The sequence below is a fragment of the Mus musculus genome, chromosome 6, assembly GCF_000001635.26.
Source record: "Mus musculus strain C57BL/6J chromosome 6, GRCm38.p6 C57BL/6J".
Lineage (NCBI taxonomy): Eukaryota > Metazoa > Chordata > Mammalia > Rodentia > Muridae > Mus > Mus musculus.
The window spans coordinates 81,786,395-81,807,144 of record NC_000072.6 but is presented as its reverse complement, the minus strand read 5'-3'; the positions used below and the strand labels follow the sequence as shown (position 1 = coordinate 81,807,144).

At 42.6% G+C, this 20,750-nt stretch overlaps 1 pseudogene; it reads right to left on the bottom strand.

Annotated features, from left to right (window-relative positions):
- Positions 1-236: 236 nt before the first annotated feature.
- Positions 237-354, bottom strand: Gm22530 (annotated as a pseudogene).
- Positions 355-20,750: the final 20,396 nt, after the last annotated feature.

Here is a 20,750-nt window from a genome sequence, read left to right as displayed (position 1 = left end):
GTGGTCATTTCAGGCTAGCTTCCTGTTCAGACTTCACGGAACTGGCCTGGTGGTTGTCATGGGCTTACTTCTAGCCTGGCCAGCCCAAGTGGCCCCTTGCCAGGGTCATTTGTCTCCTGCCCAAGTCCAGAGTCTCAGGTGGGGTTCTTCTAGTCTTCAATTTGCTCCCTGTCCTGGGAGCCCAATTGTGACTGGCGCTGGGAGTGATGGTCATCTCAGCCTGTCTGTTTTCAGGAAATGTTAGGTTACTAATTTGACGTTCATAGATCAGAATACTGAGTTTAGACATAGCATCTCTCTTCCCTGCCACCCACTAACCTCGGCAGCCACACCTGCAATGCTTTTAGGGGCAGGTATTTTGCAGTTTTATGTTGGACCATTAGTCATGTTTGACAAAGCGCTTTATTAATTTCTGCACTGCCATTATCTCTCTCCTCTCTGAAGCCTCTGTGGATTCTTCCTCTAAAACATCCTTTAATGTTCCCATCACTGAGGGTTTGAGGGGAGCTGGTTCCTACAGTTGTCTATCTAAAAGTCTACTTCCTTTCATTTAGAATTTCATATTCTATACCATTTATATGTCTTCTAACACATAGCTGGAGATGAATCTCAGTGGTTCAGGAGAGCCAGGGTGCTTGTGGAAAAATCAGCTCCCAGATCAGACATGTGGGTGGAAACTGGCCATGTTAAGACTGCCCACGTCATGGAAACTGGGAGTTGTAGAAAATTTGGGTTTGTTTTCCTCTTGATTTGGGGAGCTAGTCCACAGACAGCGCCTAGCACCAAATCCTGCCTCTTGGCCACCCGGAATCTGTGTTAGGGGTGGTGACATACCAGGGAAGAAGTCAGAATCATCCATGTTTGTGGAAAGACATCACTGGGAAGATGGTGTTTGAGCAAAGATTCTGAGAGCGTGCGCAGACTCTCCTCCACAGGCCTCTGCTTAGAGCGTGTGCAGACTCTCCTCCACAGGCCTCTGCTTAGAGTGTGTGCAGACTCTCCTCCGCAGTCCTCTGCTTAGAGCGTGCGCAGACTCTCCTCCACAGGCCTCTACCTGGATGACACAACGCAGAGCTCACAGGTGGGAGGCCAGCACCTATCTGGCATTTTCACGGAACACAGAGGTGGCTGTTGTGCCTATCGTGAGGTTGTGTTTGAGCAGCAGGTTGAGAACAGCCGAGATGAAGTCAGAGAAGAAAGGACGTTAGCTTGCAGAAGGTCATGTTGTTCCACCCAGTGGCTTTGCCTTTTATTCAGAATGAGATGGGCAACCCTGAGGGTTGGGGCTCATCTGCCCAACTTACATACAGATGCAAAAGGCTTTATGCAGCAGCCATGGCTCTTTGGGATGTGTGTGTTGGCAGAACACCAGGGGCTGCCCTAGTGATTTTACATCCAGGGCTGAGTGAGCCCAGATGGGTGTGGTTCGCTGAACCCTCAGGGGACTGGAGCTTGGCCATAGTAATTACCCCATCCATCATGGAGTCTCATGCTCAGGGTCTTTAAAGACCCCAGATAACTTGTGGCAGGCTTGTTCTGCTCTGTGAGGATACAGACATGGAAGACTACAAGTATTCTCTCTGAGCTTCTCTTGCAGCAATTCTTTTCCTACAAATCTGCCTGAAGGCAGTAATTAGAGATGTGGTTAAGAACTCTGCATAAATGTGTTTCCCTTTTACCTGTATTGGTAAATAAGCTGAGGGGAAAACCTAATGTCCTCAGACCATAAAGGAAACGATAGTGTAAAATATAGTGTCTTAAATGTAATGCATAGTATTTTAGATTTTAAAATTTGCCAAATAGCAAATGATATGAAAAGGTTACAATACAACTGTAAATTAAAAACAAAACAAAACAAAACAAAAACAACCCAACAGGATTAACTATGGCCATATGTGCTATAATTTTAGTTTGTAAAAACTCAAGAAAAAGGAAAAGTTTCTCCTGAAAAGAGAACTGGGCTTGAATACATCAACACATTGTTACTTGTGTATTTTCAAAGTTTTCTCTAGCTCTATGTATTACTTTCTTAGTCAGAACAATATGTTACAAAGTAGCTGTCTCCTAATACATATGATAACAACAAAATTTCTACACAAAATATCTATCTAAAACTGAGTGCATGCATAAACTACTTTTGGCAGTGAATGTGTAAAATCCAATGTGAAGATCTACGGCTTCAGGCTTCAGAGTGACTGTTCTAACTCTTTGGAAGAGTTAGATATGTATCGAATTTGAGCCCAATTAATTTCAGTGCATGATGGTTTTAATTTGCAAGTTTTTATAATAAAGTTTAAGAAAATACAATTGAAGAGCAAGCTGACATCCAAATACTTGCTGTTATGAAGAAGTTCTGTTGTGTTTAACTTTCGTTTCTAAACAGTGATTATAAAGATAAGGAAAAGAATAGGCACTGTCAGGTTAATTTTAAAACTTGGCTTGTAGGCTTATTAAAAAACATCTTTAAAAGAAAATAAGATCACACACAATCTTTTTATAGCAGGGTGACAAATGTGTCATTAGGTAAAGTGCATGTTGGCATAAAAATGAATGTAATTTATATTTGAATTTTTGGCTAATCAAATGACATATGTTTTATTGTCTTGCAGTTATATTAATGAGCAATATTTAATTAAAAGCTAATTGAATATTCCAGGAGGCAATTATCTTGCAATAGAGATGCCAAATCTGACAGGGGGAGGCAGGTGAGCAGAAAGTAGAAATCGTGTAATTATTCCCCTTGGAGATGGAAAGGAGAGCCCATACCTATCATAGAAAGACTTGAGAAGTTTCCAACCCAAACTGCACTGTATCCTTCCTTGAACTTCATTCAAACTTTCTCCATCACACAAGCCACGTGGAATGAGAGCAAAGGCAGGTGCTGTTCATTAGCTCACAGATAAAGCTCCATAGTCGTCCTTTGACCCTAACCCAGGAGAGTTAACTTCCCTCTTCTCATTCACACTGACCCTGTTACCAACTGTGTGGGTCACACTTTATAAGCGTAATTGTCCAGATGAGGATGTGGTGAGATTGAGAAACGAAGTCTCTGTAGATATGCGAATTTTGGATATACCTTCCCTTTTAGACAGAATCTTCACAATTTCTGTGACTCAAAAAATACGAAGGAAGAGAACACTCTGCAAACCTCTGGTTTTAGGAGAAGGGAAGTGGAAATATTGACTGACTTGAACATGGTGTCTTTGAGCTGTGGTTCTGCTGCCCTGAGCATATGTTTGATGGAGAAGCAGAGAGTAAATAGTCAGCAAGACACAGAGCTAAGCATTCAGCTGCTGTCCAAGACGTAGTCATGGAGGACACTCTGCAGGATGGCAAGCTGACTTTGCTTTGCTTTTATTTTAATCTGTGATGTAACCCCCTAGCTCCCTCCCACAAGAAAGCTCAGTGGGCTGGGGAGATAGATCAGTTAGTAAAGTGATTATCAGGCAAGCATAAGGACCTAAGTTCAATTCCTCTTGCTGGGAGGGCAGAGACAGGAGGATCAAAGGGGCTTGTTGGGCAGCCAGTCTAGCTGAATCAGTAAGCTCTAGAATCAGCAAGAAGGGCCTGTATCAAACAATAAGGTAGAGGGCTGGTGACATGGCTCAATGGGTAAAGTGCTTGTGACAAGCCTTGATCCCTAGGACCCACATAGAATAAGGAGAAAATGACTCCCACAAGGCCACACATGGTACTGTAGCAATTGTGAACACACACACACACACACACACACACACACACACACACACACCACACTTGTAGGCACACATGCATACATGCACACACAGATATAATAATTAAAAATGAGAGGTGAAGATGACACCTGACATTTGCCTCTGGTGTGGCTCCATCCCATCCCAATCCAAGCATACATATACATATGTACATAGAGACAAAGAATGACAATGTGGTGGTTTGAATATGAATGACCCTCATAGGCTTATATGTTTGAATGGTTGATCCTCAGTGGAACTGTTTAGGAAGGATTAGGAGGTGTGGCCTTGTTCAAATAGATTTGGTCTTATAGGAGGAAGTATACCCTTGGGTGTAGGTTTTGAGGTTTCAAAACCCTATGCCATGCTAAATCTTTCTCTGCCTGCAACTTTTGGATCAGATGTGAGCTCTCAGCTCCTGCTGCAGTGCAATGCCTGTTTGCCTTCCACCATGTTCTCTACTGTGATGATAATGGACTAACTCTTTGAAACTATAATCAAGTCTCCAGTTAAATGCTTCTTCTATAAGTTGCCTTGGTCATTTTTTTTTTCATGGCAACAGAATAGTAACTACAATAGAAAGCTTAGCTAGTAAGTTCTGTTAACTTCTCAAAACCCACTAGACTAGTTGTCAGTCAGTCAAGTTTTCTTGTTCCTGTGATTATTTAACAAGGGAGCGTGCTCTTAAGAACAGGACCTCAATAGTAACTTGAAATTTTCTTTTGTATTTTTTTAGCCTATGATTAGAGTTAGGTTTAAAGCTCAGGTAGAGAGTCACAGGCCTGGATTTAGAATTAGAAGAAGTAGAAAAATGCTACTTGCTTTTAAAAACGTGGAGACACGCCTACTAGGGTTTCACTTAGTAATTCCCCTATTTATTTAGTTATTTTGAGATAGATTCTCAATGTTTGGCCCCAGATGGCCTAAATTGGATGTATCTTTTAAATACTGTGGCTCTACACTTATGAAGCTCAGCTGCTTCCCTACCCTTCTTTCTGTGTAGCATGCACACGTGTATACAGGTATGTGTGTGCTAGGTGTCTTCCTCAGTTTTGGAGGCAGTGTGTTTTCTTGAACGGGAAGCTTGTCATTAAGGATAGGCTGGCTGGCCAGTGAGCTGAAAGAGCCACATGCTTTTCTGTCTCTTGGTCTCCCAATGCACAGATTACAGGTACATGCATTTGTGTCTAGTTTTTATACAGGGTGCTAGGGATTGGAACTCAGTTTACCCATGGAGATTTCTTCTCAGTCTTGGGGTTATAGCTTTTAATCATCCTCTACATTATATTCTCAGGGTCTTTGTTCTTTCTTCCAGAGCTACATGAGTGATGTGTGGTAGTGGAGCCTGGATCTTACTTATTTAAAGTCTTGGTGATTTTCCATTTTTAGTCTGCTAAATTCAGTTCTCATTTCTCAGTCTTTATTTCTCATAAGAAACCATAACAACAGACTATTTTAAACCTTGGCATTCGTTCCCATTTGCATATCATCTACAGATTGAGAAGTATATGCTAAGGCTGTTTAGTACTGTGGGGACACAGTGTAGTCTGGGTGGACAGTGACCTTCGTTCCTCTCTAATCGGCCTCTTCTGTTGCCACAGTTGGCATTTCCCAGACAATTTGGCCATCTTACTCACCTTGTTTCTGGGCTTAGATATTCTTAGTGATTCATTTTGTGGATCTTTTTGGTTTTAAGTTGAACAATAAAGAATTCCCAATCGTAGTGCTGAGGAGATGGCTCCGTTATTAGTATGCTTGTTCTGCAAGCATGAGAGGCTGAGTTTGTGTTTCCAGTGCTGCAGGAGCAGAGGCAGACTTCCAGAGCTGCTGGCTAACCGATCTAGCCACTGGTGCGTTCTTAGTTCAATGAGAGACTCTCACAAACAAACAAACAAACAAACAAACCAACCAACCAACCAACCAACCAACCAACCAACCAAAAACCAAACCCAAGATAGAGTACATCCAGTGTGGACTTCTGGCCTTCAGACACGTGCACACATGTGCACACACATGCACAAGTACACATACACCCCCACACACACACGTTAAAAAATGAAACAATAGCAACAAAAACAATATCCAATCTCTTTGTTCCTTCTTAATCCATTTACTGCTTAAGTTTCCCCTCCCATAGCCTTGGAAAGATCTATGAACGTTGGGTAGACATTAATTAAAAAAAATTCCCTACCTAACTTACTATAAACAAAACAAAAACAGGCACCCATGTCTTCTGAAGTCCTCAACCAAAAAAAAAATTGTCTGTATTTTGCAATACTGCTGCTGGTCCATCCAAAGAAATTAGACAGTAAAATGGGATTCAGTATTTAATCTGGGGATAAAGCCAAGAATTAGGTAGAGATGCTTGCAGAGCAGATTAGATTTGCAATCTGAAAGCCCACACAGCCAGCTAGGCAAAGATATATTAATGGTGTACTGAAATGTGATTTCTGACATTTCCTTTAGTCACAGGGATGAGCAATGAAAACATGATCCTCTTTGAGCTCCAGAGGAGCTTATAGTAAACTCCAGATATGAAAAGGGACGCGGTCTTTTTATTACCACTCTGTCATTATCTCGCATTAACAGCCATAATTAGTCTGAGCCAGACTATCATCCGCTATTGAAATATCCCAAACTAATTAGACATGAGATATGTTACTGGGACAAGATCAGGAGACCAAAAATGCATAGGAACCAGGCATTCTGCGATGATGAATGTGAGTCATAATAATGTTTCTGGAATAAATTAAAAGCGAGACAAAAGAGAGAATAAAGTCAGTCAGGGAGGAGGAGCCAGGGTCCTCCTTCTTCAAAAAGTGAAATCACACACTGTAAAATTCAGCTGTGGGAAGGGCCACCATAGATATGGTGGTCTATACTATGATCAGGGCTCCCAGTGACAGTTCTTGCTATGATTTAATGTAAGCCACACAGAAGCCACACTAGACATTGTACCCGAAATAATATAAAAGAAGGTTTGCTTAGACTTAAAGCTCAGAGATTTTGGTCCACGCTCAGCGGGTTCTGTCATTTTTAAGCCTGTAGTGAAGTTGTCCACCATGACAGAGAGTGAGATATGTGACACTGCTCACCTTGTGGCAGCTGGAAGGGAGAAGAGGAAGGGCTGGGGTTCCACTACCCTCCTTATGGGCACACCTTCATGGTTTGCCTTCCTCTTCTTCTCTTGGTCCTACTTCTCCTTCCTCCTCCTCCTCCTCCTTTCTTTCTTCTCCTTCTTCTCCTTCTCGTCCTCCTCCTCTTATCCTCATTATTTATTATTATCTTGTGTTTCTGTATTTGTGGCTCGGTCTGTGTGTGTACCTGTCAGTGTAGAGGCTAGAGTTATCAGATCCTCCTCAATCCAGAGTTACAAACAGTTATGAGTCATCCAATATGGGAGCTGGGACCTGAACTCAGGTCGTCTGCAAGAGAATGTGTACTTTTGACCATTGAGCTGTCTCTTCAGCCTCTGGCTCCACCTCTTAATGCTTTGGAACAGGGGTACGCACCGGTGTCCAGGCCTTGAACACGTGTGCTGCTAGGGGACCATGATAGGAGGTATCAATTAGAGAAGGCTGTCAAGGCCCGCATTTGACTTTCAAGATACTTATTCCTGAGTTTGAAGAAGTGTTTCATGGGATATTATGTCAAATTTGGCCAAAACATGGTTTAGGCAACACTAAAGAAATGCTTACATATTTTGCGCACTTAGGTTGTAAGTAGACATCTACCATATTACTCACCACTGTCATGCCTCTACTACTCAGGGTTCAATTGTTGACACAGCATTACACATCTTCTTTCCCTCTGACCTACTTTGCCTTCTTTGCCTTTTTCCTTCCTCTTTCCTCATCCTTTTCTCCCTGCTTCTAACATGCCAATGTTCAAACAAAAGAACACTCCCCACTCATAAAATCAAACAAATCAACACAATTAGTGTGTAGAGAAACATATAATTTAGCAATTTTAAAGAAGTACTAGTGGTAAGTACTCAAACGTTTTGTTAATAGAACCAGGTTCATCAAAAGTTAAGAGGCCCCTGCTTTATGGGTTTTGCATTCATTGAAGTAATCCCTTTGAAAGTACAGTCAACCCTCTGCATCTGTTGGCTATCTGTGGATTGTGCGAGTTAGGGTTGGTTTATTGTATATCATGAAGTATTTAAACCTTTGCTTTTCTTATACCCACACTAGGGGAAAGATACTTCAGGCAGGGAAAGGAGACAAAGGGCATGCACTCGTTATGATTTTCATTGCCATGACAAAATTCTTTACAAAGGAAGCTTAAAGAGGGAAGTGTTTATTGTGTCTCATTGACCAAGGGTACAGTACATGATGGCAGGGAGTTCAAGACAGCATAGGTAAATGGGAGGCAGCTGACCATATTGGATCCAGAAGCAGGAGGCAGAGGGAGATGAATGCTGGCTTCCAGCTTCTTTTCTCTTTTTGGTTGAGTCATGAAGTCAGCCCACAAGAGTGGTCCACCATTACGATGGACCTTCCTAATTTAGTCAACCTGATTTAGAACCTCCCACACCTACATGGCAGGACGTCAAGTTGGCAATCAATATTAACCATCACAAGGAAGAATGCAAAGTCAGATGAGCATGCATTTTGGAGGCCATGAAGGCTTTAAAAAAAAAAAAAACATCAGTAATCAAGTTATGTCCTTTTCACCATCTCCTGAGGATCAACCAATCAATAAGAACTTGGGCCGCAGACCACCAAAAACTGATGTAGTTTGCTCAGTACTCCATCCCACCTACCCTGCAGTGAGCCCTAGCTCTCCAGTGACATGATAGTTCTACAAACCTTCTCCAGGACCTGAATACCACAAGTCTGGAGGTGGCAGAGAGAAGAAATGTCCTCTCATCTACTTAGTGAGGGACTACAGAAAATCAGCTTCATGATTTTCAGTAAACCAAGAAAAAGATGGATCTTCTCCATAGCAACCATGATTCTAAGTTTCATCCTGTAGCATGAGCCACCCACTTAGCTATTATGTTAGTTCTGGGTTCTTCGTGTCGGTTCTAGAAACAAGAGGGTAGGACCAAGATGTCAGGCTGATGTTCAGACAGGAGAAGTCAGAGGAGTGGCAGTTGTTATTCTGCTCTTCTTCAGGCAAAGGGAAATAGCAGAACTTAAAGATGGGGAAGGAGTGACTTAGGTCAGCAAGGAGGATCTCTTTCTATAGAGTATTGTAGTGGTAAAATAAACTAGTTAGACAAAGAGAGTAACAAACATGACCATATAATTTGTGTGTGTGTGTTTTTAAAACAAAAAGCTTGAAGAGAAAGGATTAAATGAGGAGGTGACTTTGATGCCCGGGATGGACATGGTTTCAAAGGGCAGGGCTCACTCACAATGAAGAAACATTTGGATTAAAAATGATAGAATGAAGCCGGACAGTGGTGGCACACGCCTTTAATTCCAGCACTTGGGAGGCAGAGGCAGGAATATTTCTGAATTTGAGGCCAGCCTGGTCTACAAGTGAGTTCCAGGACAGCCAGGGATACACAGAGAAACCCTGTCTCAAAAAAACCAACCAAACAAAATATGATAGAATGAACAAATTGGTGGTTTATAAAGCATAACTCTCAACAAATACGCTATGGAAGATGGATAAGCTTATAACCAGGCCCTGCTGTCTTTAAGATTAAAAACAGAACATCTAGAGACTGGAGAGATGGCTCAGTGGTTAAGAGCACTGACTGTTTTCACTAAGGACCCAGACTTGACTCCCAGTACCCACATTGTGGCTTACAACTGTCAGTAACTCTAATTTCAGGAGATCATCTGAAGCCATCTTCTGGCATTGTGGGCACTTTGGTGGTATACACACATACACGCAGGTAAAACACCCACACACATACAGTGAAATTGTAATTAAAAATCAGAATGTCTACATTGGAAAGAATGTCATAAGATGGGTTCTGGAATATATAAGTTGACTCAGCATTTCTGGAGGAAAATGTAATATCTGAGAAAATAATATGCACAGCATTTGAAACTGGACTTTGGAAATATTTATTGATGTTTTCAGAGCTGTGAGAGGAAAAAGGCCAATTACACTGTTATTTTCAGTAGCCAAATGATGGAACCAACTTTAAGTCTTTAAATTACTAAAGCAAGAAATATCCATATTTAGTGTATTCACATGATAAAACACAAAACAAGTTTAAGACAAACACTCATAATTTTTTTGAGGTAAATGAGTTTAAACATATTATACAAAATGTTCATTCACTTAAATTATTTCTATACGAGAAAAGTACTGACTGATACACTTAGGATTAAATTTTAGAACTTGTTAACATTGAATGGGATCACAATATCTTTATATTTTATCTACTATATCTATTTCTTTTTTTCAAGGCTTACTTTTTGATTTGCTTTGGTCACATGTAGTGGAGCACACTTGCAATTTCAGCACTTGGGAAGTAGATGCAGGAAGACCATCCAGTTGATGCCAGTCTGGGATATTTGAGAAGTCCAAGAGTGAGGGGAAATTTTATTTTTCTTTGAATATGTAGAATGGGCTTATCATAACCCAGAAAAAAAATTTGGAGAAAATGCTGTTTGAAAAAGACTTAAATGTAAAACCAAAAGTAAACAATAACCAAAGAGAAACACATTGTTTTAAAAATCTTATTTCTATTTAGTAAAAATATTTAACTGCTTAAAGAAGACATGCATACTCTTTGGACCACTTCGGGATTGTCCTTATAGAGAATACACAGCAGCTGATGGGGACACTCACCTTCAGTCCCTACAGTTGGGACAATACAGTGGGAAGATCAGAAACCAAAGGCACAGCACTTGGTGGAGGTTACCGGAGACAGTCTTAAAACCCCAAAGAGAATAATTATGTCTGTTATAAATATATGAACCACTAACCAAAGAGCAAGCGTGGGCTGAACCTAGGCCTCCTGCATCTATGTAGCAGATGTGCAGCTTGCTCTTCATTTGGGTCTCCCAACAACTGGAGCCGGGGCTGTTGATGTGGAGGGGCTTCCACTTCTCAGAGGAGAAGGGCAGGGGGCATGGGGCATGGGACATGGGGAGGGGCTGTGTGAGGGGGGACTGGAAGGAGGGGGGGCTGTGATCGGGATGTAAAACGAATAAATAAATAAATGAAAAAAGTAAAATATGCAAGGAGATATGAAAAAGATAAAAGCACCAATTCTGAGAGGAGCATTTGCACGTTTATGAATCAGTAGATAGGGGGTGGGTTGTGCTGAAGTAACAAACCCACGGATATCAAAGGCATTCATGTGAAAGGTAATTTCTTGTTCATTCATTATGGGTGCAGTGGAGAGATCCGGTAGTCAGAGATGCAGGCTGGCTCAGGTTCCTTCCTGATGAAGAAAAACTTAAAACGTGAGTTCAGCGCGGGTGTACGAGGAGGAAAAAAAACCTCAGCTGTGTTATTCAAATAGCTCACTGGAAGTACGGGGAGGGTTGAGAACGTCCAGTGTGGAACACGGGCGTGAAATGACCTAGAGACACAGGATTAGCCGTGTACTGAACGACAACGACATCAACCAATGGGAACGCTAAAAATATTGGAGGCGATTCTTTAGAATGTGGATATTTTATAGGGCTGGATATAGATCAGTGATAATACATGTGCCTAGTTTGGCTGGGTTCTATCCCTACTGCCACCAACACTAAAACGTTTAAAAAGAACTGTGGTCTAGATGTAGGTTCAGAATCGCACACAGTTTGAAAAGTGATATCCCTACTGAGAGGATATGATCCTCAGTTAGGTAAACGTAACCTGCATAGAAAACAATGAGAAATCAAAACCAAAACCGAACTACATCTACACTAAAGCAAAAGAAGTAGGAGCAGTAGGAGACTTCAGTCTGACTCTTGCACCCTCTTCCTCCAGGCAAGCTTTACTGTGTAAAGGTTTCACAACAGCGCCCCCAGCTGGAGACCAAGTGTTCAAACATGTGCGCCAAGGGGGATCATGCACATTCCAACCACTGACCTGCAAGGGAACAATTACTTTCTGCCTTCAGCTGGAAGGACTCTCCCCACAACCTTGATGAGTAAGCCAGCTGGAAGAAGATAGCACACTGGGCACTTGTGTTCCGGTTTCCTGAGATGCGAACCCATGCACACTATTTATGAGCTAAATGACTTTGAAAATTCAAAGGACATTTTCAAGCCCCAGCGTATTCATTTGTAAATTAGAGATAATGATATCGTTTCCTTTTGCCATAGTCATGAGAAAGGAAAGTATATAGAGGCCAATACCGTGTCAGGCCCGGTGGAGGTGTAGCTGTTAATTATTTTAATGAAGTCAGTTTGCAAAAAGCTTAGCTAATTGCTTTCTTGCTTTCCCTGAGATAGGTCTTCACAAACACTCCATGTTTCTTTAAACCTTCTGAGCAGTTGTAAACTCTGTAGGTTAAAGGAAGAAGCACAAGCCATCTTAATATTCTCCTGTGAGATTCTGAATCATAAAGAAAAGGAGAGAGGCAGACAGCAGGGTTGGCTGAACTTGATTCCAGGAATGTCATGTGACCCCAGAGAAATTTGGACCTGAGTTGACATTTTTTTTCAGATGTAGTTTTTAAATACGAATGGACCTCCAACCTATTTAGTTATTATTTTTACAATTTCCCCTGTTTTTTTTAGAATGTTCTATAAAATCTGGAACTTTCCAGAGCACCCAGAAAAGTCTTTCAAATACAAATAGTTGAGCAAAACTCCGTAGCATTTTTGGTGCCATCGCTGCCAGAGAAAGCTGTGTTATTTCTTCCTCTGTCCTTCGTCTTTACTTAATACTTGCTTGTCAAAGCTGATAGCAGTCTACGACGACCCCAACTTCAGTCTGTTTGGCTTCAGAGTGACACTTCCCATTTCTACAAATCCTCTGGAAGTAATAGAAATAAGAACTCTCTACGGTTTCCACCTAAATTGTTTTTCCCTGTCTTGGAGATGCGCATCTTTAAGCAGTTAACAGAAGAAGGTAAGCTTAGTTCTCATGTGTGCCCAGAATGTAGGACAGTGACACTGGATTGATGATCTTGCCAGCTCTGTTTGACATACACAGAATATCAAAGATGTATATTTAATAGCTTTTGGTAATGGATTTCATCTGACATTTTTTTCTGTTTTCTCTTTAATCTTTTTATTTAATTTTAAATTATGTGTACACATGTGTGTCTGTGCTGGGGCATGTGAAGTGAATGCAGGTGTCTATGGAGGCTAGGAAAATATGTCAAATCTCCCTGGAACTGGAGTTACAGGCAGTTTTGAGTCACTGGAACTGAACTTGGGTCCTCTGCAAGAGCTAAAAGTGCTCTGAACCCCTCTCCTGTTTCTCTAGCACCTCATTGTGCATTCTTGATACTTCTGTGTAAAAGGAGTTTGGTCATATTCCCCTCTCATTATCCTCTCTTGTCTCCTCCATTTCTACTTCTCTCCTTCCTCTTCTGGATGGGCTACCTCCTGTTTTGATGCCAGCCTGTTTTAGTGACCCAATGGGTTTGGTCGGGGTTCTTTAAGGGAGCATGAATAAGGGACTATTTGCCGGAACCTATACTCCTTACCAGTGGCTATGTCACTGAACAAAATCTCCCTCCCTCCCCACCAACTGTTATCTGTGAACAGCTCCTCTCTAAGGGGGAGAATAACTCTTTTTTTTTTCTCTCGCAGGAGCCTTCAGCCTGACACCAGCTGGGAGCCTTTACTGCATTCTGTGTGGCTGTCACGAAGTCCCAGGCATTGAGCAGTAATGACTGCGGAGTCACATTCCTTTTCAATGGATTCATCTCCTGAGATTCATCTTTCTAATTTCTGCTGCTCCGAATCTCAGCAGAGTTATGATGAGCTTAAGTGTTCATCAATTAATGTCAAAACTCAATGTAACACCTTCAGAACGGCCTTTGACAACCACTAGCATACAAAATGAACCCGCTAATGATCAGTTTCTGGGCAGAGAGTCTCTGGGATGTGTGATGATGAGACATTTAGGCTCAATTCATAAAATATGCATGGGTCCTTAAAAAACGAGGACTTAAAGAATATCGTGCGCAGAGTAAAATAAGGGGGCGAGGAACAGTCACATGACACATGAGCCCTGAAGTTCTAAAGTCTTTAGATTTCAAGTTTGCACTTCTTTCAGAGAAAGAAAGTTAGCTTGGGGACTTGGTGAGAAATTTTCAGAACTCCCCTACCCTGAAATATCAGCTTTCTTTGAAGTTGTACTTTATTATTATTTATTATAAAGTCACAAAAGAAAATGTGTATTTCCACTACTCATATGTGCTTCAAAGCAGGTCTATAGTGATAATTTTTAATGCAATGAGGTTATTTTATTCAGGGGAAAAACAATATCACACATGTATTGCTGTGAACAGTCTCATGTACCAGATATCTGCTGATTGATTGCATCATTATCTGCAACCATCAGTACTTTGCAACTACTAGTTTGGGCTAATCCTGCTGCTCAGAGACCTCCGGTGGTGCTCCTAATGCAGAGGTGGGGCTCAGCCCAAACAGGACTCTCAAATAGCTCTGTGTGTGTGTGTGTGTGTATACATGTGTGCACACTCATTTAGAGGTCAGAGGCAACCTTTGGTGTCATTCCTCAGTCACCATTTAGATTAGCACATATTATTTATTAGCATATATTAATAACAATATACATAATATGCAGAGCAATAGATTTCATTATGACATTATCATACATGTACATATTGTATTGTGGTAGTATATTACCCTCACATTCCACCTTGGTTTCTGTAACAGTTTCTCTCAGTTGCCTGGAATTCTCCAAGCGGACTACATTGGCTAGCCAGGGAGTCCCAGCGGTCCTCCTGTCTCTACTTTCTCAGTGTCATGGGGAAAGAAGCATGTGTTACCACACCTGGCTTTTGTATTTGTTGTTTTGGATCAAAATCAGGTGCTCACATATGTGTGGCAAGCACCCGGCTGGCTGACCTGTAGCCCCAGTGTTCTGTACCATGCTTGTACCCATCTACAAAGTCTGTCCATCATTAACACCGATTCTTTTTATTACGGCCACTGCCAGCTCTTTCCTTCTCACTCCTGATCATTGGACACGCAAGGTGCTCTCTGCCTGGAATGTACCCTGCTTTACTGTCCTCCTGAAAGTCTCTCTGTGTTGGGCAGAACTGGGCTTTCTTCCCCTCAAAGCTTCTTTAGCATCGGTTTCTCTCTTACAGCCTTTATCATGCCATTGAGGCTGTTTCCATGCCTAACTCTTATTGTTTTCTCCTTAGAACCTAGAAAACTAAGGCAGTGCAGAGCAAGAGTGCCATCTTTGTTTACTGATGAGGGGATGGGGCAATGGACCAGTGGATGACATCCCACAATCCATGCCTTCCCCACACCCCACTTTCTTCTCAGGCTCTGCAAGGCAGTTCAGGTTCTCAGCTGGTATGAATTCAGTCTTTCTTAATGTTTTGTCTTTGAATGAGAGTGTTTCTTAATTATATAGCAAGCCAAAGTAAAAGAGTAAATAGCAAGGCAGGTAGACAGACAGATAGACAGCAAAACATGGAATCGAAAACATAAAACACCCAGAAGAAATTGATTGGGGATGTCCCTTTAAGGCAGCCAGGCAGACTTCCAGATAGAGTCCTGGACAAAAGTCACTGTCTTATGCCAGAAAGAGGGTTTAGAGCCTCATAGATTACTCCATGTCTCCAAATGCCAGTGAGCTGTATTTACTGTCTCAGAGACAGCCAGTTTATGTGCTGTGCTTGGTGGTTAGTATGTAATTTGATTTTGGATTAACCTGAAGACTTTCTGTTTTCATTTCTTCTCCCTGTCACAAATATTTTAAAAATGGGACTACCGGGTTGATGAGATGGCTTAATGCCAATCTTGACAAGGGAGAGCCGACTCTTGCGGGTTGTCCTCTGGAGTCTACATACATGTTGTTGTACACACATGTGTATACACATGCCCACACATAAACACAGATGTTAAATAAAAGAATATATAGACATGTCAAAAGAAATCCTGGACCTCTAGGTATACTAAGCAATGGCTATGCTCTTAAATTTCCCAGGATGGAGTGTGGTCTCACAAAGTACTTCTGAATAAAAGACTCCGTGATTCCATGGCCAGCTAACTTGGGGCGTCATACTTGACTGTGCCAGTTAAGCTCTTCCAGGAAGTAGATGTCAGAAAGAGATCTATTAGGGAAACACCCAAAGAGGGAGAAGCAGGCACAGGATGATGGAGGACCAGGAAGGAAGAATCCCAGGCTACAGGGCAATGCTGAGAGAGCGGTAGGGGAATGGAGGCCTCAAGGGTGAAGGCATCCCCTAAAGGAATAGGCTGGCACAGGTGTCCACAGAATGCAATGCCACCAACAGCGTGACCCAGGACAAACCAAGGGGAGATTCCAAAGGGCTCATAGTTGGGACTAACAGTCAACTGTGTTTTCTGTAACAGGAGACCTGGCAAGCATGTGTTTATGCCAGCAAATAGTCTCAGAGATGCTGTGTGCTGTCTCCATCTTATCCGTATGCCATAGCCGTGAGAGAAGAGAAGACGTTTTTCCTGCTGTCTCTGCTTTACAGAACATGAAGAGTGTAAGGAACTTGACTAAGATTCCAGACAGGTCTGGGATTTGACCTCATCCACCTACATCCGGAGGTTGAGAGTTGATGAGCTCATGAGACCAGCCTGGGCCATCTACCTCAGAAGTGTTTTAATGTTGCCTTCTAGCACCTCACTCCACCTTGTGGCGACATCAGCTTCTTTTCTACGTTGAGGATTTTAGTTAGTACACAAAATAATGGATGTTGGATACAAATATGTCATGATACCTTGCTCATATTGCCTCCACAACTTTCCCACATCTGTCTTCCCCATCACTGGTTTCTTACTTCCCTCAATAATCCCTCTTTTGTAGCATGTCACATGCACATATATAGTCAAATATTGCTTTTTATTATTATTAGGTATTTATTTCATTTACATTTCCAATGCTATCCCAAAAGTCCCCCACACCCTCCCACACCCAGTCTCCCACCCACCCACTCCCACCTCTTGGCCCTGGCGTTCCCCTATACTGAGGCATATAAAGTCTGCACAACCAATGGGCCTCTCTTTCCGCTGATGGCTGTTCAGGCCATCTTCTGATGCATATGCAGCTAGAGACATGAGCTCTGGGGGCAGGGGCGTATTGGTTAGTTCATATTGTTGTTCCACCTATAGGGTTGCAGATCCCCCCAGATCCCTGGGTACTTCCTCCAGCTCCTCCATTGGGGGCCCTGTGATCCATCCAATAGCTGCCTGTGAGCATCCACTTCTGCGTTTGCTAGGCCCCAGCATAGTCTCACAAGAGACAGCTATATCAAGGTCCTTTCAGCAAAATCTTGCTAGTGTATGCAATGGTGTCAGCGTTTGGAGGCTGATTATGAGATGGATCCCCGGGTATGGCAGTCTCTAGATGGTCCGTCCTTTCGTCTCAGCTCCAAACTCTGTCTCTGTAGCTTCTTCCATGGGTGCTTTGCTCCCAATTCCAAGAAGGGGCAAAGTATCCACACCTTGGTCTTTGGTCTTCCTGAGCTTCATGTGTTTCAAAAATTGTATCTTATATCTTGGGTATTCTAAGTTTCTGGGCTAATATCCACTTATCAGTGAGTACATATCATGTGAGTTTTTCTGTGATTGAGTTACCTCACTCAGGATGATGCCCTCCAGGTCCATCCATGTTCCTAGGAATTTCATAAATTCATTCTTTTTAATAGCTGAATTGTGTAAATGTACCACATTTTCTGTATCCATTCCTCTGTTGAGGGGCATCTGGGTTCTTTCCAGCTTCTGGCTATTATAAATAAGGCTGCTATGAACATAGTGGAGCATGTATCCTGAAAAAGTGTTCAGCATCCTCAACCATCAGGGAAATGCAAATCAAAACAACCCTGAGATTCTACCTCATACCAGTCAGAATGGCTAAGATCAAAAATTCAGGTGACAGCAGATGCTGGCAAGGATGTGGAGAAAGAGGAACACTCCTCCATTGTTGGTGGGATTGCAGCTTGTACAACCACTCTGGAAATCAGTCTAGTGGTTCCTCAAAAAATTGGACAGAGTACTACCTGAGGATCCCGAAATACCTCTCCTGGTTATATATCCAGAAGATGTTCCAACCGGTAAGAAGAACACATGCTCCACTATGTTCATAGTCAAATCTTGTTAAATGGCTAATGTTATAGTTAAATCTAGATTCTGCACATTGAGAGATCATGGGATATTTTCTCATTCTCTTCCATTACTCTCTCTTTCCCCCCTCTTCTCCATTTAGACCTCTTCCTTTTCTTTCATAGTTCACCCCACACCCTCAAATACCCCCACACCCCCACACTCCTTACACCCCTCACCTCTACACTTAAATCTAAGATAGAGAAAATCTGATGTTTGTCTTTCTGGATTTAGCTTATTTCATTTAACTTGATGACCCTCAGTCCCATTCATTTCCTGCAAATGCTGTAATTTCATTCTTTTCTAAGGTTGAATAAGACTTCATTGTATATATGTACCTCCTTTAAAATATTCATTTTATTTTTAAATATGAGTATGGATGTGTGCTGGGGGGTGAGTATGTGCATGTGAGCATATGTATGCATGTGTCTGAAAAGGCCAGAAGAGGGAGTCAGGTCCTCTGGGCTACAGAGTTACTGGTGGTTATGAGAGCTGCCTGACATGGGTTCTGGGTACTGACTTCTCATCTTCTGCAAGGGAAGTGTGTTCTTAACTGCTAAGCCAAATTTCCATCCCTTACCCACTTCTGCCTCTGGCATTCATCTGCTGTCGGGCTTCTAGACTAATTCCACAGTTGGCTGTTGTGACTAGTACAGTAATAAAGATGAATGTTCAAGTATCTGTGTGATAATGTGGCTAAGATTCCCTTGGGCTGTACTCAGAAGTGGTACAGCTCTGTAAGTGTCTTATTTTACAGTGAACAGAGTCATAACCATGGGTTGAAGAAATGTTTCAGGAAGGTGACCAACCTTTGTCTTACTAAGGAAATATGGTGTGTGTGTGTGTGTGTGTGTGTGTGTGTGTGTATGTGTGTGGTGGGGGAAGATAGGAAAAACATGAGAAGTTCTCTGTGCCCTAAGGGATTGATCTCTGGTCTCCACATGTGTGCACCTGACCACACACATATATACACATGTAGAAGCACACATACATGTGCTCATTGTAAGTAAAGCAATACTTGGTTTCCTCAGGATCCTTTGACAACTCTTTTTCTTAGAGATAAAGATAGTCCTTTTCTTGGATATAGGACGGCACCTCTCACACGAGGCTCTGATGACCAGCTTCGGACCTGGGAAGGTCAGAGAAACCTTCCCACACATGCTGACTCTCAAATGCCTTCCTCTTAAAATATTCAATATGACAGGGTGCGTATTTGAGGTTAGTATGCCTGAAACCTTATCATTACCGCATAACCTGGTTTACCCAGTCAAGAGTGGATTTAATTTTCCTCCCTGGCTTTCTATCAGTACTTCTCAGCGTCCTTTATGTTTGATGGTCAGCCTTTTATTTACCTAATGCACTTTATCCTCATATCCAGGAGGAAGGTGATATTTGTTCATCTTCTTGCTCTATAATGTTATGGGTTGTTTGCTTTTTAGTGTTCTCAAAATGGCACCGAGATTTACGATACGATTCTCCTGGCGCAGTGAACCTCGTGTGTCCTGCCGCTGGCCATGCTCCAAAGCCTGCAGGTTTGGAGGGAGCGAAGTCATCAGAATAATGGCCACAATGCTTTCCCAGGCATTGTGAGATGCTCTACTTGATGTGAGAGAGATTGCCTTCCTTCCTTTTCCTTTCCTTTCCTTTCCTTCCCCCTTTCTTTCTTTCTTTTCCTGATCTCTCCTGCCTTAGTTATTTGCACCCTGGCAAGAGCACCTTAAGGGGTAATTTCGGCTTACAGTTTCACAGGATTGCATCATGGTGGGGAAGACAGAGCAGCGGGCAGGGGTGGCATGGTGGCAGGCACAGGAGACTGGCTGATCCATTACATCTGCTCTCATGACTCAGAGAGTCAATAGCAAGTAGGACCATGGTATAAATCTTCAAGGCTGATCCCCCAGGGACTCTCTTCTTCCACCGAGACTATTTTCTAGAGGTTCCACGAGCTCCCCAAACAGCATTGTCAGGGGACCAAGTGCTCAAACATTCAACAAAGCAGGACGCTCCACATTCTAACCACAACACCTTCAGAGGAGAAGCACGAAGTGTGACAGAGTCCCCAGTGAAATAACTGAGGATGACTCTCCTGTGGCTTCCATGGGCTTCCTTCTCACTGGAGCCCTGGAGCTGCAGCTGCCTTTGAGAGACAGCTTGGAAGAGGAGTGGGAGACATGGTCTCTAGCTGCTGGTTCTGTTTCAGGAGGAAGGCGATCCTTTGGGAGGAGGTGGCCTGGGTGGAGGAAGTGAGCCTTGAAGGCTATAGCCCAGCTCCAACCTTCCCCAGGTACTCTCTGAGCCCTGGCAAGGAGGCAGCCTCATGCCTTCACTGGCATGGCTCCCTGCTGTGATGGACTGTATCCTTCCTTAAGTTGCTTCTTGTCAGCGTGGTGGTCACCATGAAGGAAATGGTAACTAATGGAGCAGTGATCAGCTGCACTTCCTCAGGCCGAGTTAATCTTAGCTTCGGCTTATTCCCTCTGGTTGAGAGTGAGGGAAATTCTGCCTGGCCTTTCTGGCTCTCTGTGATGCTCTCCCTCACATAAGCTGTGTGATAGAAAACTCAGAGGTCTTGCCTCAGAGGACGCTTTCTCGGGAGTGTTTCTCATCAGAGACTCCTCTAGTTTTATTTTTTCAGATCTTCTTAACATTAAAAAAAAAATCATGCTGTTCACAGTTGGCAATGACATCATATGAGTTTGTTTATTCACTATCAGACTCCCCTGCTAGTGCATAGAGCCCCTGAGGGTATAGGTGGTGTGGGCTTTTAACACACTATGCTGTGTATCTCACACTGTGCCAGGCAAGACATCAGTGCTCAATAACCATTTGCTGA